Source organism: Crocodylus siamensis, chromosome 7 (assembly GCF_052110815.1).
Source record: "Crocodylus siamensis isolate JL-2025a chromosome 7, ASM5211081v1, whole genome shotgun sequence".
In the NCBI taxonomy this organism is placed as follows: Eukaryota; Metazoa; Chordata; order Crocodylia; family Crocodylidae; genus Crocodylus; species Crocodylus siamensis.
Window position 1 is genome coordinate 91,679,300 of NC_143401.1, and position 24,569 is coordinate 91,703,868.

The 24,569-nt window shown below is 43.8% G+C and overlaps 1 protein-coding gene across 1 annotated transcript in view; it reads right to left on the reverse strand.

Annotated features, from left to right (window-relative positions):
- Nucleotides 1-21,628, reverse strand: part of SHOC2 (SHOC2 leucine rich repeat scaffold protein) — a 94,853-nt gene extending 73,225 nt beyond the window's left edge. The window contains exon 1 of the mRNA XM_090057413.1: nucleotides 21,533-21,628. The gene's annotated coding sequence lies outside the window, so the exon portion shown is untranslated. The remainder of the gene's footprint in view (nucleotides 1-21,532) is intronic.
- Between the last annotated feature and the right edge of the window lie 2,941 nt (nucleotides 21,629-24,569).

A 24,569-nucleotide genomic window follows, 5' to 3' on the forward strand; every position in this document is an offset into this window, starting at 1 on the left:
AGCCTACGCTGCTGCACCATCCCTTAGCAAACTCAAGACATTTTCACAGCAACGTTAGCATCGACAGGAAAGACAAGTCACGGCACACAGAACGTGGGGTCAGCAGCTATGCAGATTTCTTTACAGGTCTACACATTCACACAGCCCCTGCGTGCTCCCATGAGAATATTAGCTGACGGCTAAATTTCACACTTCCACTTTATTTTAAATACAAAACAGGCCTGATTTCTAGATATCCACAAAGTGGAACAGTCTGGTTAAATGCTGACTAAGAGCTCAGTGGATGCCCAAAGCTAAAGGTGGTTACTTTTTAGCTCAAATTATGAAGGTAATTCTTAGGGCATGTATGATTTATCACCAAGAGCCTTTCTGGACTAGTGATTATATTGGATTTCACATCTATTCTACATATATGACTGCAAAAAAACCCTCAGAAGTGTAACAGAGCACTCATGTGAAATTTAGCAGCATAGATCAAGTATATTACTCCGAGTAAAAAAAATCCGACCATAAATTAATAAAACCAGTGAGCATTACTATGGTTTTAACTATAAGCCTGTTTCTAAGACTGGGTCACATATACTAACAATTTTAGAAAAATGCAATGAAAACAGGAATAATAAACCAAGTAACTTCACAAGAACAAGATGTCTTTGGGGGGGGAGGGGGAGGAATCAATGATGCCTTCCAAGCAGATACTTCAAAGTCTGTTAGGAGGAGGCATCGTTTTTTTTTTAAAACAAAACAAATGTCCTCAATGACATTTTTCACTGGCATTAGATAAAAGTAGATTCGTTATCTTCTTGCCATAAACCCACTGGACACTATAAATTCTTTAGAACGTTTCCAAAGTTCTTCTACTGCTTAAAAAAGGGAGAGAGAGAGAGAGAAGCCATAAAAACTCATACTACTCTATTGCTATATACATACACGTACACACACCTATATTAGTGAAAATTCTACCACGTGCATTTTTTACAACTACACTTAATTCTTACCTCTTACTTACAGATTTATAGATTGCAAGGCAGAAGAGACCTCAGAAGATCATTGGGTCCGCCAGCCCGCCCCCCCACCCTCCCTTATCAATGTTATTAGAGTCCAGTTGTCCGTGTAAGCTTTTAAGCAATTCAGAACAAGAATCATCTGATCTGTTCAGACATGTTTATTTGCTAAAAAGGAAAAATTAGTACAAAGGTAAGGATGGCAAAGAAAAATTAAACCTTTATTGTACATCAGCACATTTTAAACAGTCATCAGCTGGACAATAGGTATGTTTGACTGATATTATCCAATCAGAGAGGATTTATTTTGGTCTAGGAATGCAGTGCTGGTACAAAGACTATTCCGATACCATACATTTTTTCCATTCAGGACAACGTGATGCACTGCCCTACAAGAGAACTGACAGAACCTGTAAATTAACAACATCTCTAGTCGAGAAAGAAGCCAGCAAGACTTCTCCAGGCTGAGAGCAAGTGAATCAGTGCAACCAAACTAGCCATGCCAGCACGGCTCTGAAGCAGTTGCAAAACCCGTGCATTTCACCAACTGTTCCTAGCACAGTTCCCAAGAGCTTGAAAGGCCACATGTTCACTAGAAGACAGTATGAATATTTGTACTGCTGGGCGCTGTCCACATGAGCACAGCAGTACAGTCTTAAACAATTCAAACTAAGCTAGATTCGACCCCCTTTAAGAAGGGGCTAAATGCTAACAATATTTGATATGCAGTGTATAGAGTTTTAGGCATGCCAGAGTCCTAACAGTTTTTAGCATGACAATTTTCTTTGAAGGAGCATGTCTAGAATTAGACACTAAAACTGGACACTGCTCATTATGCAAAAAAGCTACAGGATCAAGGAGAAACCCAAGGACTTGAGAAAGGAGTTCTGCAACAGGCTGAGGAAAGACAGGAGATTAACATGAAGCTCTGAAAAAAAAATAAAAAAAATGAAGCACATCCATTTTAAGCACAAACACTTCCTATCATTCTGATCCTTGTTCACATCTCATGCAAATTCCTAGCAAACAAAAGGCTCCTGTAATTCTTACATGGACACAGTTTAAGGAATCTCCTCTGAGCATGTGTGTTACCACGTACTATGCTAGCATTAATTCAAGCACCTCAAAGGCTCTAGTCCAGGGGCGGGCAATTATTTTAGGTGGAGGGCCGCTTATTGAGTTTTGGCAAGCCATCAAGGGCCGCTTGATAGGCAGCCCAGCGCAGATTAATATTAATTGTGGGGGGGAAGGTTTAGGGGCCCCGCGGGCTGGATAGAATGGCTTGGTGGGCTGCATCTGGCCCACAGGCCGCATTTTGACCACCCCTGCTCTAGTTTTATGTCAATTGTCAAAAAAAAAAAAAAATCTGAAGTACATACATGTAAAATGAGAAACTTAGACCTATTCGATGCCCACAAGAACCAAACTCAGGCCTAATGTGTATAAGACAATTTCACTTGTTTATGCCACTGTTAAATTTGACCCCGTGATCTCAGCAGGCTGGTCTAGACGGGGAAAAATTGGGTTCTTATCCAATTTTAGGATAAGAAAAAATTGAGTTCTTATCATGCATTCCCCTCTTAGCTGTTCTTCCTGTATACCTCTCTTTCACTTGTTCTGTTCATCAGACCTGTGTAAATTCCACTGCTTTACCACTTTAACCTGTTTTATGACGTTAGGATCCAGTACATCATACATAAGTTTTTACATCATCACTCAGCTGAGACGCAGGGATTCCCCACTTACAACAGGGTGCATTCAGCTAAATTAGATTCCTGCGTGTTATATTAGAAGGTAGGGACAGAAACCTGATTAACAAGACTAAATGCTAACTTTTGAACCGTATGCTTTAAAGCTTTACTTTAATGCATCTCAAAAAGACTATCTTATGGATCCACCCTTGCTCCCATTCACAATTATGTCAGCTGCCTACAAGGCAAAGTAATAGGAGGAAGGTATCTAATGAGTTTAAGATACCTTAATTAAATTTAGTAGCTAGAAACAAAGAGCCAACACCACATGACAAATCTTTTCTCTGCTACACAGGCAAGTGCTTGTGAACTACTTTACAGATCTCTTTTTAAATATATTTGCTATTTATGCTACCTACTGCCTTTCTGTAACATTAAACAATAAAAACAAGGTAGTTTTCTTTAGGCTCTCCCATAGGTAGGGACATACCAAATTTGGGGCAGCTGCCCTCTGACTGTGATCCAAGCACGGCACCCAGCACCATTTTGGCAGAGCACAGTAACCGCTCCATGCCTCTGAATGATCAAGCCCGTGGAAGCCATTAACCACATCCTAGACTGCTTAATAACACATCAGTTAATGGCTTCCATGGGGTTGATCAGGGGATTAAGCCCACAGAAGTCATTAATTGATGCATTATTAAGCAATCTAAGCCATGGTTAATGACTTCTGTGGGCTTGACCACACAACAGGAGGGGAGGCAGTTCCTCGCACAGCACCACCAAGGCACCCAGGTGCCCCGGCGGGCGGGCAGGCAGTCCTGGGCTGGGCATTTGCAATGCAATACAACACAACACAACACACACAAAAGGGGCTGCAGCAGAGGAAATGGGCTTCTCCACAAGCTCCTGGGCTGGCTCTGTGCAAATTTCCCCTCCTCCCCACTGGCAGGTGCTCTAAAAGCTGGCACCAAAACCCTCCTCACTTCCCCAGCTGGCCCCTGGACTAAGTCCATGTCAGGGGCTCAGCCTGTGATTTGCCCCCTCTCCTCCCCCTATGCTTCAGCACCCCATGGCTTCTCACACTTTTCTGCTCTTGCAGCAATTTCTGCCCTCCTCCAGCCCCCACTCACTAATTTCACACGTTTTTGCAGTCCCTGAATTTTTTTCAAGGGGCGTGGGCTTTTTTGTGGAGACTAACACAATTTTCATGGAGACTACAAATTCAAACATCACGAATTCGGTAGGTCATGAGAGATTTTTCTGAGTTTAAGTCACAGACATTTTTTATTAGCCTCTAGTAGCCCCAGCCTGTTTTGGGCTACATTTAACCCAAGAACTTGAATTATGTGGATTGTCTTTGGCATACTGTATTTTCTCAGATACAAATTGCATCATTTCCCCCCAAAACCAGTCAGTGGAAATTGGGTTGCACATTACATGCAAGAAATACAGATCCACGTGGGTCTGGAAGTCTGCAGACAGGGTTGCACTGGCAGTTTTAACCACCACAACTCTGGGAACAGCAGCAATTAACACTGCCACCAGTCTCCCACTGCTGAATTTCCAGATCCATGGGATCCCCTTCACTTGGGTGACATGGCCCTGTGCACTGAATCAGATCAGAGGACATGATCAGCCCACATCTGGGTCCGACATGTAGCTCCAGACCCCAGCACACTGGATCTGGCCAGCACTCAAGATTTGTGCACAGCCCATACCTGGCACGTGAGATCGGGCCACAGGACCCTCCAACACATGAGGCTGGCAGCAGGGTCAGCAGCAAGACTGGTTCCCTTTGCTGCTGCTACTTAGTTATTTACCCAAGTAAGACCCTTTTTTCTGCAAAAACAGAGTGCATATTATATTCTGGTATAGAATACATGCAAGAAAATATGGTAAAACAGAATCCTGTCCCAATGGGGGGAAAAAAAATAGCTGCAGGCACACAGTTTGGTGGTTTTTGTTTTTTCAAACACACAACTTTACTTAATGGCCTTTACCTCATTGCTTGATGCAATTTACTTCCATTTGAATAATGTTTAGCACTTTAAAGATTTGCTTGGTGCGATAATTTGAACACGTGCATGTGGTTCTAAACTATTACACAACTACTGGTTTCCTACAAATTTAGCCTGCCTGCAAACGGTCAGGCTCAAAAACAAAACAGAACTAAACAAAAAAACCCAACAAACAAAAACAACCAGAGTTTTATAGAGTTGATTGATTCAACTCATCAATCGAAAGTATACACATTTTTTTCTCCTACGTCTAAACCAGAAAATGTCAGAATTTCTTGCAACTTCTATGAGCAGAATTTTGTACTTATGAACAAATCTGAAATGTAAAACTAGAGATTAGCAGAAAACAGCAAGATCTGCATGATGCAGTTTCAGGGGAAAAGAGGGGTTGAACTATTAAAGAAGAAAACGAAACACAAAAGCTTAACATCGATGGAACTATAAAGGAACTGTCAGAGACTGGAAGGAAGAGAAGCAAAGAACACAAGACTGCTGTGGACACTGATTTAGGTTAAAGGAGCACTGTTGACAAAAGATAAGCATCTGTCCTTGTGTATATTTTAGGAGAATGAATGCATCTTTCAATCTTGTTATTCGATAAATTGGATTCATTAATGAAAAAAATTTAAATACAGACTTCGTTAATTTAGGAAATAGCACATCATGTTTTCTTAGAGAATTCTATACAAAGATAGCATTTCTCACCAGGGGCAACATTTGAGCTCTTAAAACTGTTTTTCAGTCCTTTATGTTCACTGCTTATTGCTCTACAGATTGCATCAGACACCTGCTTAGAAGGATACCCAGCAATCTAACCGATTTCCCCCCACAAAGACTACCGAACTCTGCAAGAATAATCCACAACTTCTTGTATTTATCTTAAGATTTTGCTACATAAAATGCGCTTAAAGGTGGCTTAATATGGAAAAAGCACTCTTTAAAAAAGTCTTACCTACTGAGTTGACAAAGTCTGCATTAAAATGCATGGTTTAAGATGCACCTTGCAATCAAATGGAAATTGCTGCCTATTACAAATAGAAGGCTATGACTACATGAAGAAGTAATAAAGACCAAAGCCCTTTGATTCAGACAGAATTTATTAGAATATCTAAGCAGCATCACCTGTTTCCACTGTAAAAAAAAGTAGATTAAAATTAAAAAGCGCATTAATTTAAAAACAAAAAATTCTCTCCCCTCTTTTTCCACATTCTGAATGTAAGTGCTTATTTTCCCTTGCTCTTAAATTATCCCTAGAAAACAAATGTGCCATGCAAGTGTGAAAAGCAATAAAACAATTCATTTCTGCTCATTTTACCAGGCACTATTTTTTGTCTTAAACTTGTGAAATAGCCAATGTAACCAAACCTCTCTTTGGTCATAGCAGTAAGAGGGGAAGAAAGATCCCCCCCAACTCACCCCATGCCCCCCCACCTCGGACTCACCCCATTACTTACCAGACGGAAAGGGATGGGCAGCAGCTATGGCGAGACACCAAGACAGCAGGCTCAAGCACAGCAGTTTCAGAGCTGCCTAAGCCTGCAACTCAGCGGCAAAAGGGGGGAGGGCCAGACAGAAGCGTGGGCCATTCAAAAGGTGGCCAGGAACACAGCTACAGAGCACGAAGGATGGAGAGAGCATGCCAGCAGGGAAATGCCCGGGGGTGCCTCCGAAGGAAGACGGGAGAGCGCTGTGCAGCATAGCACTGGGGAGGTAGTGGCACGCCTGAAAGATGCTCCAGGAGGAGGGCCCAGCAAGGCTGCGAAGCACGGCGAAGAAACCGGAGCGGCATGCCGCAGAGGAGCCTTGGGAGGAGATAGCAGCCCCACCATGTAACGCGGTACGTGGGAGGCATGTGGCGTGGGGAGCCGGAGGAGCGGGCTAAGTGCTGCAGCAGCACAAAACCCACGGGGAACCCCCGAAGAGGGCAGAAGCCAGGGGTTGTGCTGGGCAGCGAGACAGGCAGCCGTGTGGGGCTGCGGGACTACGACAGCCTGAGACCGACCTGGGAGGGAGCGCCGTGCAGAGCAGCCAAGGCCGTTGATGAGGCAGCGCTGGGAGTGGACCGGACGAGCCAGCGTCATGTCAGCCGGGGCCGAGGTGGGAAGGGGCAGGGACCCAGAGGACAGCCCTACAAGGTAACTGCCAGGGATGCAGCGGGGAGCTGCTCAGCCCACTAGGCAACCCATGAGCGGGTAGAGTGAAAGGCCCTAGCCAGGGATCTGTGGGGCCTGAGAGACGAGACCCAGGGGCCCAGCAGCGGATGCTGATTATTTTCTATTCCGTTATCCTCAAGTTCCTTTTCAGTCACCGTTTACATTATCCCGAAGTTCTGGGTTACCTCAAGATTGAAGTGAGTTTTGTTGCAAAGGCCTAAGTCCACGGTCAAAGGACGGCCTGTGAAGAACGTCCAGCCGGGAGGTCGGCAACCGTCAAGAAGCAGGACGCCACAAGCGAGAAGACAAGCAAGACCTCCAGAGATCAAGGGTCATCACAGCGGTGGATGTGGTAAGGGTGGGATTAGAGTCTCATGATGAAACCCAGGTGTGAAATCCCATGGACCACCAGCTGGGAACCATCTCCCAAGAGAAATAAAGGCAGGGCTGGTGAGCAGGAGCAGCAATGAGATCACATAAGTGGTGCCAAGTTGGGATGTTACTGGGGGGCAAGGCACTGGTCAAGGGGGCCTAAGCCCTACAACAGGGTTTTTCAATCTTTTTTGGTTGGGGTACCCTCCAGTGGCCAGTTGAGAAGCTGGGAATCCCCCGGTGGTTGAGCAACAAGCTGCGGGGAAGGAGGGGCAGGCCCATTGGTGGCGTGTGGCGGCAAAACCGTAAGTGCTGCTGGCATTTCCGCACTGCTGCCATGTACCCCCTGGGGCCTTCCAGAGTACCCCCGGTTGAAAACCCCTGCCCTATAACACTTAGTAGTGACAACAGTAAATTATATTCCCAACTCTGCCCCCTGTTTTCTGCCTGTAGACAAAGAGACTGCATCCAAATGAGCGCAGCCATGCAGCACGTGGTGCCTCAGACCCGTCTGTGGTATCACTCAACCACACATTCAGGCATTTCTTGCACTGCCACCTTGCACCCGGGGTAAAAAAAAGACCCATGCAGAAAGAGTGCAGCTGTGCACATGAAGGCAACCCGCTGCCCAAAACTGGAGCTTGGCCAGCCAGGGCCACACACTGGCTGCTGACCAGGGTCCCAGTTTCAAAAGTAATGCGGCTGCACCTTCCCCTGCCCCTAGGATCCTAGGTTTGGCTACTGGGGCCTGCACAGTTGTTGGCCCCAGCCTCCCTTAACCCACCCAGGGTAACTTGCCATGCACCAGAGGATGCATGGCATGGGCATTCCCCAGGGACAGCCAGCACCAGCAGAAGGGGTGCCACTGCCAGTTATCCCTAGGGAACCAAATGTCCACGCTCGTCTGGATGCAGCCAGAGAAGGGAAACAGAGGCAGTGACTAGTGACACAATGCATCTCAGGATGAACCCCATGGGCTGCTGGCATCTTAAACTGAATGGGAAGCAAAAACCTGAGCATTAAACAAAACGTACAACTACCACAAAAAGCAGTAACAGTTACTCTGACTGACATCCTCAATAACATTTTCTCAGATGAATGACAGTGACTAGGGAAGGAATTCACAGGCAATTTGCACTAAAATCAGACTGAAAAAATAATCAGTCATAAATATTAAGATTAAAAGATCACATTCTATCCTCACTTTAAAATTCAGACTTGAGTGCCTGAAGATCTCCTAGGGCTGCAAGTATTTTGAACAGCTGGGAGCAAATCTAGAAAAAAAATATATATCCTACATTAGGCTAGCAAAAAGATGGCGACACAAAGGCCTGCAGCAGTTCTAACTCCCTAGACACCCCATCCCTGACTTCAGGGTAGATGTTCTTTGGTAGCAAACCTTTAAAAATGATTTGAATGGGAACTGAGGAACAAGAAATAGTTTAAACGGGGACTATGGTTTCTCATCTCATTACCTCGATTAGCTTCTGTGAGGGACCTTGAGATGCACAGATGATGGGTTTACCCTCCCACAGTAAGTGATGTCCTATGGGTTTACCAACTGCTTGTTTGCCTCTCCCAGCACTGCCCTCCCCTTCCTATCTCTACGTTCAAATCACCGTTTCCTTTTTATAAGCATCTGTGTATGTCTTGTCACTGCATCTGATCAACTGAGCTCCTACTCAGGAAAGCCTGTGCTGTATCTCTCAAGTTTAGTTGATCTGTAATGTGAAAGCTTACCCTGCCTTCTCCTTAACCTACTTCTCTGTGAGCATATATTACCGAGAAAAGGAGAGCAAGCATTAATTAGGTCTCATCCTTTGTCAGTGTTTGGAAGGCAGCAAGCACTAGTGACCAGCCAAGCAGGGGAGTGCACCTGTGCACATACTTAGTGCATGCAAGGAAAGCTTCCATCTGCCCCTACTCAGCTTCCCACAATTAGAGCAATAAGGACACAATATCAACCATTCTTTTACTAAGAATATTATCAGCAGAACCCGATTCATCCATTTGGGTCCTCCTTTCAAACACCGAGCCAGTCTAACTTGTTCATCATGGGAGGTTTACTCAAGTTATATCATAACATAGTCTAAATGCAAGCTACACATCTTAAGAGTTTCAACAGATATGAGCGATTATCCCGGTGATCATGTTTGACTTGAGATTTTATTGGGTTTTTCTTTGTAAGAGACCACAAAAAAAATTGATAAAGAACCAGCAAATCTGTGGCAATGATGTGGGCTGAAAAATACCATCTGTTGCAGTTAAAGTTTCTTCCTCCCCTAGTTTACAGTCAAGAGCTCTCCATTTGTTAGTTATGATTTCTTTACATTGTTTCAAATGCTAAATAGATATTTGAGTAAAAATGCACATAATGTCATCAAGAACCACTGAATGGCAACCAGGATTAGAAACTTGGAAAAATTCAAAAGAAAGTCCTTTTCACAAGTTTAATTTGGCATAAGCTACTTTAAAAAGTCTATATTTAATTATAAGGATTTTTGTGGGTGATAACTTATTGGACAAATTGCAAAGGGCAATGGAGCAGCTATTGTCGTTCAATTATCAAGACTACATCAATAAGACTAACAGACAATTCTCTGAGAATGTGGTTGGTCCAATAAAAAAAAAAGATACCACTCATAAAAACTGTTGTGTCCCTCATAATTAGCCTGGATCATGACAGCTACAGCATCACTCCAACGCTATATTTAATAGTATATTTACATGAATGTCAGCATGTTAGATAATCATTTACAGCCACAGATACTAAAGCAAAGATAGTCAATGAAGCAGCTTCATCTGTAAGAATCAGATTCGTTCTCCTGGTCAATTTGTTTTCCACAGAACAGACACTCATATTTTTATACTTTACTGTTACAAACCATTTTAAACTATGAATATATTATAGCATTAATTATAACAATGTTATCATATAATAACGCTATTTATTAGGGATGCACCAATAGAGATTTTTAGGGCCAATACCGATGACCAATTTTTAACACGCCATATCAGCCAATACAGATCCAAATGCCAATATGCACATGCGGCTGGTAAGTCTGTTCTGGGGGAAGGGCAGATCGAGGCCCTCATGGTGAGGGAGGGAAGGGAGTGGGGATGGGGCAGCACAGCCAGGGCAGAGTATGTGACAGAGCCACAAGTGGCTTATCCAGGGGGGCATGGTGAGGGGTTGGCAGCTCCCGCTGCTGCGCACACTCTGGGAGGGCATGGGAGCGTGTGCCTCTGGATCCTCACGCAGGTCAAGGATGGGCTGAGGCTAGAGCGGCGCCGAGCTCTTCCTGGGTGGGGCTTTGCTCGGGACAGGCGGTGGTGGCACTGGGAGTGGGGCTATGGGGGGAGGGGGGGTGCGGCGGCTGCAGCCACGCAAAATTAACATGGCCCCCTCCCTACACCACCACAGCCCTGGCCCAAATGCCCTCTGGGAAGAGCATTGCCCAAGGCCCCAGCCCACAGCAGCAGCCTGCCCTAGCCCCACCCCCCACATTGATCTGGGGGCACATTCCCACCCAAGGTATATGCAGCAGTAGGAGCCACCACCTCCTCCCCACACCCATGGATGAGCCACTTGAGGCTCTATCCCATACCCAGCCCCAGTCCCACTCCCTCCCTCACCACTGGGGCCTTCATCTGCCCCACACCCCTTCCCCCACAACAGATTTACCAGCCAGACCCAGCTGTTCTCCGTGCTGCCAAGCTGCAGTCCTGGCCAGCTGCATTTTATGCTGCAGCTGTGCACATGCACGGGACATCCATCAACCATATCAGCCAAAAAAAAGCCAACTGCCAAAACTTATATCGCTGCTGATACTATATGGGACTGATGTACTGGCACAGCTCTATTATATTAATATAGTATTCACATTAGACAGAAAATATAAATGCAGCCAGCCCTGCATGTATTTTCTTTAAAGATAAAAGTACCCTAACTTTTGTATGGTATTTATTATGGTCATGTCTGCAGAGGTGGTGGGATTACATGCCTAAATTCCCATAGACACTGATATAACACCTTATATTACCCACAAACTGATAAAACGGGGTTTTGGAAGCAGGGACAATCAGAATTCAGTCTTAATTCTAAATTTTGCAGTTGTTCCTACCTTTACAATAAGCCAAGTCAAATCTCACAAATTACTTTATCTACCTTTACAGGGTTCAAAAGCTGGATCTGGAGACCACTTCTACCATTAAGCAAATTTAGCATTTTATTTTGTAGCTACTGAATACTTTCACACATTTAAAATTGTACACACAACCACCTGAAATCCACTCAGAAAAGCAGCTAATGTAATGTCTGGAAAAAGTAAACTTTTACAGCAAATGCAGTGATTTTTGTCATATCACCCAGTATATGAGCATACATAGATGCAAATTTATAGGCAACACAAAATCTGAAGAACAATCTAAATAAAAGACAGCCAAGAGAAGTAAACCAAGCATGACAATTCCCCCTTTTGCTCCTATGTTAAAAGCATTTTTCTTGTATGTAAAGCAAAGCACAGAATTCTCTCTCATGCAATTGTTATCCCCTGTTTGTCACTTCTACATGTGAAAAAATTCAGTGCTTTGTCAACACAGAAATTAAGCAGAAATCAAATCATTATTAGTTTTCTCAGAAAAGAGCGTTAAATAGCTGTCAAACATTTAAAACGCTACTGTCAATGAAGAAAAAACAAAACACTTGCATCTGAAAGCTATAAATCCACCACTGTTCCAACACCTAAGATACCCACAGCTGTAAGAGAAAAGAAAAACCTGAAAAATAAAATTTCTGACCCAGCACAAAATGTTCAATATTGGCAATTTCACCATGAGTGTCTGTTTTTCACAGGGTAGAGAAAAAAGCCTGCATTTCAGAGCTACAAAACATTGGGTGTGGGGGAGAAAAAGACAGGTCAACACATGTAACACATGAACAATATTTAGACTCTTCTGTTAGACCCATTAGATTACAGGTGAATATTCTGCCATCAGAAGCACAGCAAGCATGCCACCTCACAAAGCAGCAATTAGGTCACAACTTTCATCAGTTTTACTCAAAACTAGGCAGACTGAAAAGGACATGACAATATTTAGTAATACACTAATAGTCACAGCTGCAACAAATCCAGAGTTTCCTCATTAAACAAACACCACATGAAATGAGAATGTACAAACCTATGACTAAGAGATGCAAGGATAAGATTTATAAGCAAAAGTTACTTTCTTAAAATAAAAAGACAGGTCATGCTGGACACCTATCAGCTTTGATGCAGTAGGCTTCCTGATGCAAACAGGGCAGGGGAGGTAGAGGCTGTAAAATCCATTTCTTCCTAGTGTGAAAATGAGAATTCCTCTAGCACTTAGCCCCACCTCAAGATCTTCTCAGCCTATGTTATTGCATGATCTGTTGCTAACATGTTTATGTGCTTGAATTAATGTCATTTTAATAAAGCTTTCAGGGTGATAACGATATCGTATGCATCGTTTTGCTGTGCCTTCTACCTGCTTGAAAGAGAACCCTGTCTGGTGGCCAGAATGCAAGACTCAAAGTCAGGAATTCGGGGTCACGAGCCAATCTGACTACTAACCTCCAGACAAGTCATGAACAGATTGGAGGCACAACTGGGAACTAGGCATTTCACTACCGCTGACAGTCAGTGAGAGCTAAAGAGCCCAATCCCATTCCTGCTTTGGAAAGAAAGTCTCACATGTAATCTCTGTGCTTTGGCTTCTCCCATTTAACACACAGGAGACAGATACTACATGACAAATGTGCTGGAAGGTTATATTAATCGAGTCTATAAAGTACTCTGAGCCTTTATTTTTTTTGGTTGAAATGTGCTATAAAGGCAAATCACATAAGCTCAAAAATTTCTTAAATGTTTTGGCTTTTAAAAACTACTTTTAAAGCTGTACACACTGTCATTTTAGACTGTTTATCTTGGGAGGTGTGAGAAGTTGACATGGGAAGGGCTCCTTGCTCTACTTTTCCTTCTCCATTTTACACCATTTTGTTTTTAAGAAAAATGCCTTGTTGATCATTACCACAGGAGGGCAGGAGTATGTAAAACTGCTACTGATTTCTTAGAAGACAGAATAGCAAACAATGGGAACTGGAATGCAGAAAGAGCCAAATCCCAGAGCCAGGGTGGAAGGAAAATTCAGTCAAAATTCAGCCATACCAGGGTTAACTGCTTGTTAATGAAGGTGGGTGCACCCCATCTGTCAGAGAAGCTGGAACAGATCCAAAACCATTTCTAGATAGTCATGCCACCAAATATGTGGTGCAATCATGAAATCTAAAAAGTTACCCACACACTTGACTGAAACATATCCTTGTCGCACATTAATCGTCATTGCCCTCTGAAAGCAGAGATTTCGTTTCTTGCCAACTCTGCAATTTGTTCATATATTAATTCTGGATTTGGGGGAAAGTTCCAGCTTCCAGGCAAAAGCTAACTGGTTCAGTCAGGTTTTGCTTTAAAAGAACAACATTTTATAATACTGTAGATAAAGTTTGCCACTGAAGCCTCAATGTCTGCCTGAAATGAATGGCTGTAGCTCTTCTCAAAGGAAGTGATTTACAAAAAGCCACATTACATGTCAATAATCTGGATGTTTTATGATCGAGAAGCAACAACCAACACTTTCCCGCAGACTTTTTTCTGGGTAGGGCTGTGCAAGTAAGTCTCAAAGACAAATGAAAAAAAGTTTTGGGCAAAACAGAGAAAATATCCAGTTTGATTTACCCGTTATATCAACTGCAACTCTGGCCACTGCTAATTAAACATTTGCCTCCTTACAAGGAGGCCTACCACTTCAGTACAAAGCACATATTACATGTACAAGCTACTAATCAATTCTCCCAATATGCCTTTAAATAAATATAGACCAACCCGCCCACCACAAAAATAGGTAAGATATAAAATATATTAATTGCTCAATAGGATTACAAAGAGAGCAAGTCAGCCAATAAATCCATCTCTCTCAAGCACAAGTTTCCAGCTATTTTAATTCGCATTATTTGCTGATGCAAATCTCCCCTATGACTGAAGAGAAGTTTATCTAAACAGGTAACAAAATCCTGGTAATCTCAGTACAAATGAACTGCAATTAAATTCAATACAGTTGGAAAACCTTACCAGTATGAAAATATCCTCTTTGGCGTGAAATATACAACATCCAAAAGCCTGAAAGGCTGTTAAATATGGTTGCTAAGTCCTAATTTTGGCTGGAAAAAAAAATTGTTCTTAAAAGCTTAAGAGCAGTTCAAATCACTTTAACTGTCAGTTGGTCTCAACCTTCTCCACAATAAGCCAACTGTAGGAAACTCCATCATTCTGTATATTATGGCATTTTTCTTGTTTTTTAATCTGTACTGATTGCACAATCTGTCCCCAATAAGCAGCTGTAAATAAAAACAAATGTCCTCTAAATACTGCGATACAGGAGTGGGTTTTCAAGGCAAGTCCCTTGTATTCAGCTATGATCAGCATTTTCCAGGAGTACTTCTATGCACAGCTCTTCAGGGAGCCCTTTACTTCCTCGTTTAGAAGGTCACTTTTTTGCATTGTTTATTTTTATGAAGACCTATTTAAGCCGGCTCTAGCCCTCTGTTTACATATTAAACCACCTGATGCCTCCAAGCTTTTACAAGAGCCACATAGTTTGGCAGTGAAGTCAAGTCCTCCCTGCTACATTCAGGGAGCTCTCTGTAACCAGCAAACTTCCCATCAGAATGTCATGTTTACAGACATCTGAAGGAAGATTCCCCTCAACATCATAATCCTTTAGGATTAAAAAGAAACACATGCATGGTTCTGCTTTTCGACTGCATTCAATTCAAGTCATAGTGGGAAAATATATTTTTTAAACCCCCCAAAAAACACAAAATCCACAACTACACAGATACAAGATCTCTTGCAAGGAAAGCAGCAAGCCTCTTAAAATTACTAATTTGAACCCTCGCCGTCTGGGCCAATGAAAGGATTTCTTCCTTAATAATACAGGATTTTTACAAAGGAAATATAAGTACATTTGATCTTAGCCCATGAAAGGCCGAGAAGCAAAGAAGAAAACGAAGAAAGAGTCCTATGACTCCATTAAGAATATTAATTCATCCAAGGTACTCCATACACATTATACAATACCTGCATTTGTGCAATGCACAAATAGCATTAGACAAGTATTTACAAATCTATTAACTAGCCTCCCTGCTTTAAATTACAATGACACCTGGAATTACTTCCTCTTCTTAAAAGAACTAGACTATCCTGTGCGAGCTCTTTGTTACAAGGAAATTAAAAATAATTTTTCAAGAAAGCTTTGCCTGGATTTTTAAGATAACGTGAATGTTTCTACCTCAACCAATACAGGCATAATCAAAACCACCACCACCAAAAAACACAGTCAAAGAAACAAATGTGAAAACCTTGTATATGGGAGACTAGACAGCTCAAAGACCAGAATTTGAGTGATTACCCTTATTGGCAATGACAGCAGAGAAGCCATAGACTAAAAAGAACACAGAGCCCCAAATCCCCTATTTGTCAATATTAGTGTGACTGGAGAAAGGACCAGGGAAGAAGCTGCAACCCCAGGAGCTACGATCCATGATGCATCATGTTAGCGGATAAACAGAGAGCTACAATCTCTAGGACTGCCAGTCAGGTAACCTTTCACCAACAAACATATTCACTTTTTTTAAAGTTTCCCATGCGCAAAGGTTTTTCTAAACATTCAAACAGTCATGAAAAGAAATCATTTAATTTCTAGCAGCAACAATGCAGATTAGAATGTGTGTACAGAGAGCCTGGAAATAATCATCTGAAAATCCAGTGGAAAAGCTGCCCTCATTTTGCAATGCTCCTGAAGACACAACACATCAAGGTTATGTTTGTTACTCTCCAGAGATCATTAAAATCCTGCTTCTACATTTTACATGCAATTTCAGCTAAAGTTTCTCTGGTCTGTCAGATGCAAGATTATTTTTATTTCTTCACTGAACATTTTTAATTGCATGGCTTTCACCACAAAGCTCATTTATTTTTACAACCCTGATACTCACACTTCAAGCTTTCACCATCATAAATACTGTTAAAAAAGCAATACTCTAGTAATATCTGCCACACTGCTGGTAGCATTACGTAGGACACTACCGTGAGGGTTTATAATGACATGTAGGCTGAAAGACAGTTTATGATTCCTTGCATGATTTGTCACTTCAGTGCGAGAGAGATTGAAATTATTACAGCGGCGCAACATAACTTCCAACAAAAGAACCAAGCCTTATATTAACTATTTATTATCTCCTTGGAACATAATTCAAGGTGCTCTTATATTTTAAGCATCCCCATTTGCTAACATTAGACACTAGGAAGCTGGAAATGGTCATTTGATGCAACATGCCTATCCTTTCTGGGTGGTGTTTACATCATTTCATGAAAACAGTGCAAGGCTGACTCCTAATTATACACAAGTCGTCAAAACAATAGGTAGCTGCTTTCCATGTCATCCTTTTTCTGTATCACTAGAAAAGAAATTTTAAAGGTACTATATTCTATTCAATTGAAACCTTGACAGAATGTGGCATTTTATGCTGGTGAGGGAAAAAAAAAAAATCACAATGCAACTGCTAATCAAAAGAGACAGGTAACTGGCATGCTTATTAACAACATTTACCAGCTTTGAAAAGTCACCTCACAATACACAGAAGTAATTATAGTTCTCTACCTGGAAGAACATCTGTCCCTTATGGTTCTCACAAAAGATGCCTCTGTTTAGTTACATCAGCACACAAATACTTAAAAAAAAATTTTAAAAAAACAAATAAATAAACCCTCAGGCAGTGTTTAGTAAGATATGTCACGAGTCACAGACCATTTTGGCTGTCTCCCTAAAACAATGAGGGGACCGGATTCTGCATTCTTTATACACCCAATATTCCCCAGAAATCTACAGGAGTTTTGTGCACGTGGGGAATGCAGGGCTGGGTCCCAAGCATCTATCAGTTTTGCAACCTCAAAAATTAAGAAGCTTTGTAAATAGCTGGTGATGAGAGCAGCTTATGCTTTTTTTTTTCTTTTTTTTTTTTTTAAGTTGTTTCATCTCCAACTGCCTGTATCAACATGTGGGCAGAAAGGGTGGGAGACTGGAACATGGATAAGTGAACACTGTACCTCGTCACAAACAGACTTCACCACTTAACGATGATGTGCCTCAGAACCCCCTTCTGAAACGGTGTCAGCCAGGAACAAATCTGTGTTAACATCGAGGCTCTATTTTAAATGCCAGCAGTCAAGGCAGTGAGAGCGTGAACCAAGATGTGCTACAATATTTATGCAACCATTCTAATGCAAATATGTAAGATATTAAAAAGGCTATCTGCATTGTGCAAGGTGCACAGCTCCTTCAGTCTGGATACAACGCCAATAGAAAGAACAATCACAATCCAAACATAACGAAAAGCCTCTGTCCATTGAGCCAGATGCAATATCTGTAGAATCATTAAGATTCCACAGGCATATTGTCTTACAGATCACATCATAAATCCTGTCCATACTTAGGATGTGGGCCATTTTAAGCTGCATAGGCACAAAAAGGACTTGCATAGCAAAAATAAGAGTAAACTATATCCAATTTGTTCTAAACCTTGGTATAATAGATTCCCATGGTGAATAATTGGGCTCCCCATACAGCTTGTCGCATAAACGGCAGCCTTTCAACAAGGCTAGCGCCATCAGCAGCCAAGTGTCAAATTTTAAATATGAGCTTTTTAAAAAAAAAAGCTAGAGATATATATATCTACATGGCTTTCCTATAGTGAAACACTCTTCAGCATACAAAGTTATGGAACAAAAATGAGAGATATTTCAGGCAACTTAATATTCCATATACATTAAGAAAACAAAAACTCTATTTCAACTCCACCAGCTCAGAGGATATAGTCTATCCTTTCCTTCTGCACACATGGGGAGAATTCAGAAGCAAGCTTAAATTTGGTCGATTGTTTCCCATTTCTGTGCGTTCGGATGCTGTGGTGTATAAATTAGAATTCAACCGATGAAATGTTAACAAGTCCAGTATACAGGCAAGCCAAAATCATTTTTTTAATGTCTTTGACCATCCAGAATGGGAACCGTTTACTTTGATTGAGGGAATCTTAGCATGATAAACTTTTCCTAATAAATATTTCAGTGTGTGATCTACTTTATGGAGCTCCATGAGTTCTTCTTGACCTGTACTACTTACTCTTCATTTGGATTATCGGGTTTGAAGTTAGATTTTTTTTTTTAAATACTTACAAAATATAGCACAATTTCTTTACAGAAGCCCATTCATTATCCAGCTATTTGTAATCTGAACAATCTCTTTATGAATAACAGTGCTTTGCTAGACTGAAGATGTTGGTTAAAATAATTTGCTGATAGAAAATGCCCCCAATTTAACACTACTCCATTGGTATCTCCCCGTGAAGTACCGTCTGGGATGTGCTTGAACAGCAAATAAAAATTAAAACAAGCAGCTAAGACCTCAAATGTGACCTTCCAACCTGTTGCTTTTTATAGGCATCTCAGTACGTTTTGTAACATACCAAGCCTGTTGTATCAGACAGACAAATTACACAGCACTGTCAAAGAGGACAACTGTAATGTAAGCAATGATATTTTCAATCTTTGTAAACTGGCTTTAATTGGCTAATTTTGCATATGAATTCCATATTAACTTATGAAATTATACATCTGTCCCACCAAAGGACAGATATGGCCCTCCCAACATTATAAAAGATATACAGGGGAAAAGAGGTGGAGAAATAAAGATTTGTTTAATCAAAAGAGCATCCACAAGCATGCAGCCAATGAAGTAAGCAAGCCTAATGAACCTCAAATCATTTCAGTAGTTTGCTTACCAATTAACAGGGCTTGCTACCTACTTTTCTGCAAGTCACATACTCTATCTACAGAGTGGAATGAGCCAGTGCAACATATCACCATTCGTCTGCTCCCCACCACCCAAAGGACAGGACCAACAGGATCCTGCTGCTCCAACATACCCAAGTAGCATACACAAATCACAGCAAGTGGAGTATCAAGCACCTCTGAAAAGCACCAAACGCGGCCCTCCCCAAGGAGGGGATAAGAGAACTGGCCATCACAATCTGATGGGGAAGGGGGAAAGTGAACCAACCCTGCAGCAGCTAAGGACAGGGAAAGGAGCAGAAGGAAACTCCCCTTTGCTGGCCCTCTCATTGCACTTTAGAAGGGAGGATGACTCTTTATCCTTCTTCAGATGGCTTGAAGACACCAGCAGCAAGGGAGAATTTTCTCCAATTTAATTATCAATTGGTTTAATTCTAACTGCTGATTTTAGCCACATCTGAAATTTCCAAAAGCATTTTGAGGAACAACTCTATTCCCTCACCTTAATACAAGGTCTTCCCACAAAATACTGTCCTTGTGTACAGTCCCCCTGCTCAGCAGCCTCATCTAGGAGCTGCCTCACTCTTCAATTTTGTAGTCATAGTTCTACATGCTTAATTCAATTAAAATGTGCACGCACTGCAGATGTCTATATTAAAAGTGACACTCCACGCACACCCATTACGACTGTGAACAGTTCCTTAATATCAACAGTACCGAAAGAAGAACTACCATACATTCTTTTAGCACAAATGCTCCTTTTCTGAACCACCGTGATCATGTAACAGTGAATCCAAGGATCTGCTAATAGGAGCACGCACACAGGGGAAAAGAAAGAGAAAAAAAAGCAGGTTTTGTTTGCAAACCAAAGAACACATGCGGACAACTGGACAATTATTCACCATTTGAAAGAAACCTTTGGATAACCGAGCATTTGTAAACGCGAATACTTCCATTAGCTTGATTTAATTCTCAGGATAACAAAGGAACACCCCTCCCAACGCCCTTTGCCTCAGTGATATGTCATGACAGAAAGGGAAAACTATACCAGAAGCAGCAGCTAGTCGTGATCAGCACTGTTTGAGACCCACTTCTGCTGCTATTTCTTGTGAGAAATAAGAAACGTTGCTTCATATTTCCATTTTAAAAAGTGCAATTTCTAGGATCAGAATCAGAGGGACATGATTAAAAAAAAACAACCCCCAAACCCAAAAAAGCATCATCTTTTCGAGAGAGGGATTGTAAATCCTTCGAGGAAGGGTTTTGTTCAAAATCATCTTGTTCTTTTACCAGATGATACACGAGCAATTGTTGCTTGATCATTTTGCTTGTTCTACGTACAAAAACCCTGCTGGCTGGCAAAACGAGCATGTGCACGACGGTCAGCCTGAACCTAAAGAAACCCAGCTGCAACCTACCACATCATCTTTTCTTTTGCACTTGTCTGGAGCTCAAGATTAATCACATCCAAAAAAAAAACAACAACAACAACAACAAACCACAACCTCCCCCCCGCCCCAAAAAAAAAAAAAACAACACATATTAGTCAGTCCTGAATTGTGAACTCCCATTAAACAAGCCGAGGGCTTTTCTGGAATTGATCCACGATTCAATACGAACAAACTATCTAAAAGCTTTCCCAAAAAAAAAAAATTTTTAAATAAAAATTAGCCCATAATATATACTTAAAAATGCAGCCGTGACTTAATTTAACCACCCCTATTGCAAACCTTCGCCCATATAAATAGAAGCATGCAGTCATGCCTAACGAGAGGCGACAATCCTGCGAGGGGGGGATAAAAAACAAAACAAAACAAAACAAAACACAACACGTTAGAAACCCATAAAGCAGCCGGACATTCAGCGACGGTGACAAACGGCGCCGGTCGCGGCGGCAATTTTTGGGGTGCCTGCAGCGATCGCGACGCCTGCAATTAAAACCCGGTCATCGTTAATATTCTGCCGCGGAAGCCTCTGTGGCACGTGCGGGGCGGTCTCGCGCACCACAAGGACGGAGGGTCGCCGGTGGCGGCGTTGTCGGCCCCCCGGCCCTTGGCGTGACACGCGACTGGGGTGGGGGGCATTATTTTATTTTTTTAAGGGGGGGGGGGTCAGGTTCATCCCACACCCCTTAAAGCCCCGGACCTTTAAAAATCTCCGTGACGTTTCGAGGCTCCGGGGGGGGGGGCCAACGGCGGCAACGTCCCAGCCCGGGCGAGGCGCGGCGCGGCGGCACCTGGCGGGTCCCGCGCGCAGGGAAGGCCGCTCGTGGCGGGGCCGACAGCGCTTCCCCTTTCCCGGGCCCTGCCCGCGAGCGGCCCGTGTGTCCACGCACCCGCCCGCCGCCGCCGCCCCGCGCCCCCTCACCTCACGGGCTCCGCCATCCCGCTTGGCCGCTCCGCGGGCCCCCCCGGCCCTGCCCGGCCCGGCCGCCGTCGCTGCGCACCCGTCACAGCACGCCCCGCCCACCGCCGCCGCGCCTGCTCGCCGCGCCCGTGCCCGCCCCGCGCCGCCATCTTGGGACAGGGCGGAAGCGCCCCCCTCCGCTCGGGTTGTCCCGGGCTACCGCGGGCGGGGCGCTGGCAAGCCCCGCCCCTCGGAGACCCCCCTCGTGCTGCGACCCCGGCTACCAGGACCGGCCCCGGTGTAGGCCCCGCGACCGCCCGCGCCGCGCTGGAACAAAAGCGCCGTGTACATGTGCCCCGGGTCATCCAGCTGACTGGGCTCTGGCCCCCGTATCATCCAGCTGACTCCTGGCCCCAGGGCCAGATCTGGTCCCCTGTATCGTCCATCTGCCCCTCCTCCCCCCCCCCCATATCACCTAGTTGACCCCTGGCCCTAGGGCCAAATCTGGCCCCCCGTATCATCCAGCTGACCCCTAACCCCAGGGCCAGAACTGGCCCCCTGTACCATCCAGCTGATCCCCCGTGTCATGCGGCTGACCCCTAACCCCAGGGCCAGAACTGGCCCCCTGTACCATCCAGCTGATCCCCCGTGTCATGCGGCTGACCCCTAACCCCAGGGCCAGAACTGGCCCCCTGTACCATCCAGCTGATCCCCCGTGTCATGCGGCTGACCCCTAACCCCAGGGCCAGAACTGGCCCCCTGTACCATCCAGCTGATCCCCCGTATCATCCAGCTGACCCCTAACCCCAGGGCCAGAACTGGCCCCCTGTACCATCCAGCTGATCCCCCGTGTCATGCGGCTGACCCCTAACCCCAGGGCCAGAACTGGCCCCCTGTACCATCCAGCTGATCCCCCGTGTCATGCGGCTGACCCCTAACCCCAGGGCCAGAACTGGCCCCCTGTACCATCCAGCTGATCCCCCGTGTCATGCGGCTGACCCCTAACCCCAGGGCCAGAACTGGCCCCCTGTACCATCCAGCTGATCCCCCGTGTCATCCGGCTGACCCCTAGCCCTAGGGCCAGGTCTGGTCCCTTGTGTCATCCAGCTGACTGGGCTCCCCAAGGGGCCACAAACGTGGCGTTGGGGGGGCAGTGGCCACTCCCCTGTTGCCGAATTTGCAGACCCACAAGGAGCCCGGCAGGCCGGACCACGGAGCCCTGTGTGCTGGAGCGGGCACACGGCGCTAGGGCCCAACCCCACGAGGTATCTGGCCCATGGATCGGCCCCGTGTCACTCACCCAGGCTGCGGGGCCAAAAGGAGCACCGCTGTACTAGGACGGTGGTTTCCAACCTTGCCAGAGTCAAGATCCTACTCGGAAAATGCCAGCTTTTAATTTTCACCTGGCTTTTTTGACCACAGAAAAATAATACATCAGATCTTCTGTAGCAAAGAACAGAGAAAGGCTGCAACAGGGCGGAATAACACTGGATTCCTACTTGAAAGCTCTGGGTTGATCTTGTGACTCATGTTTGCATGCCTGACAGTGCTAACATGGTGTAGCAACCTGCAGCACCCTTGAAAGGATCTCGGGGCATCCCAGCACCCTGCCTGAGAATCACTGCACCAGTCTGTGTCAAGGACCAAATTGCAGCTTGCTCGTGATCTCCAAGTGTTTGAGGCAGTTACATCCCTCGCTGCCAGGGTCCCTTGGCTCATTGTCCCCGTCTCACCATTGTTTCATGACTCTCACCTTGCTTGGCATTGATGTTAAAGCCTTCAGCTGCTGATATCATGAGATTGCATGAGAGTCTTCCCTTTTGTTTGAAAAAAATCCTGCTGGTATAGAAAAGCAGGACACCATGACCCCTGTGACAGTGAAAAGGCTCAGAAGATGAAAAGTAAATATATATATAATCTCATTTTTTAAATCAAGTGTCATGATTTCCAGGGAATATGACATAAGATTTTTAACATTTGGTATTGGCAAAACTATGTTAATAGACTAAACAAAAAGTAGAATTTTAAAACAATATGACTCAACTTCTTTTTCAATCACTAAGATTCTGGCATCTTTGTTAAGATGTCATAATTCCTAGACCTGGTCAGAAAATTACCGTCAAAATAATCTTGTGTATTATTTTGCCTCTCCAAGTGGTAGTAGGCAAAATACCGCTTGGGACATTGGTATGCACCAAGTGGTATACCAAATAGTATTTTGGTGTACTGCAAGTGGGTATACCCACTTGGCATACCCCAAGTGCAACCAGTTTCCTACAAATGACGCATTCAGGTATTTGCACACTGAAACTGGTTATTTATGAAACAGAAGTCCTGTCTTCTGAAACAAGGGACAAAACACAGAGCATAAAAGTGGAAATTGTTTAGATGAGAGATGTTGCTAAACAGACCTTTTAAAGTCATCAGGACAATCACTAGAGAATTTACCAAGTGTTGCACACAGTAAATTCATATTGGATCCTGAATACAAACGGTGTTTTTGTAACAAAGTTTTGTCATCAAGAACCCCCAAAAGTCATTAGATTTAATGTTGAAACTGCAAAATTAGTCTTCTACTCTATCCCAAAGAAGCAGCTTTCTTCCTTCACTTTTTTCCAGGGATCCTTAAAGACTTATAGACAAAAGGTTTGCAGCCGAACACAGCCTCTTGGCAACAACTGCTTACTGATATGTTAACACACAAATTAACCCATCTAGTTCTAACCCAAATCTGTTGCTCCAGCCTCACCTCCAAGACCTTAGGGTGTCAAGGTCATAGATGTGGGTGTCTTTGTCATAGCTGCTTTGCAACACAAAAGACACTTAATTCAAGTTCCCCAGCATGAGAAAGAGAGTCCAAAAATGTAATGGTTACGTGAATGATCCTTTATAGCAGGCCATTACAAGAATAGGAAAAAATTCCTCATTATCTCGCCAGGTCTAATGATTTACCTGGTTCCCGTAAGGTCTTCCAGAGCACACATGACCTGAAACTCCAGTGTAAGAAGCCAAAAGATGAGCCCTTCTGTCACCGTACGTAAAAAATCCAGAAAGACTC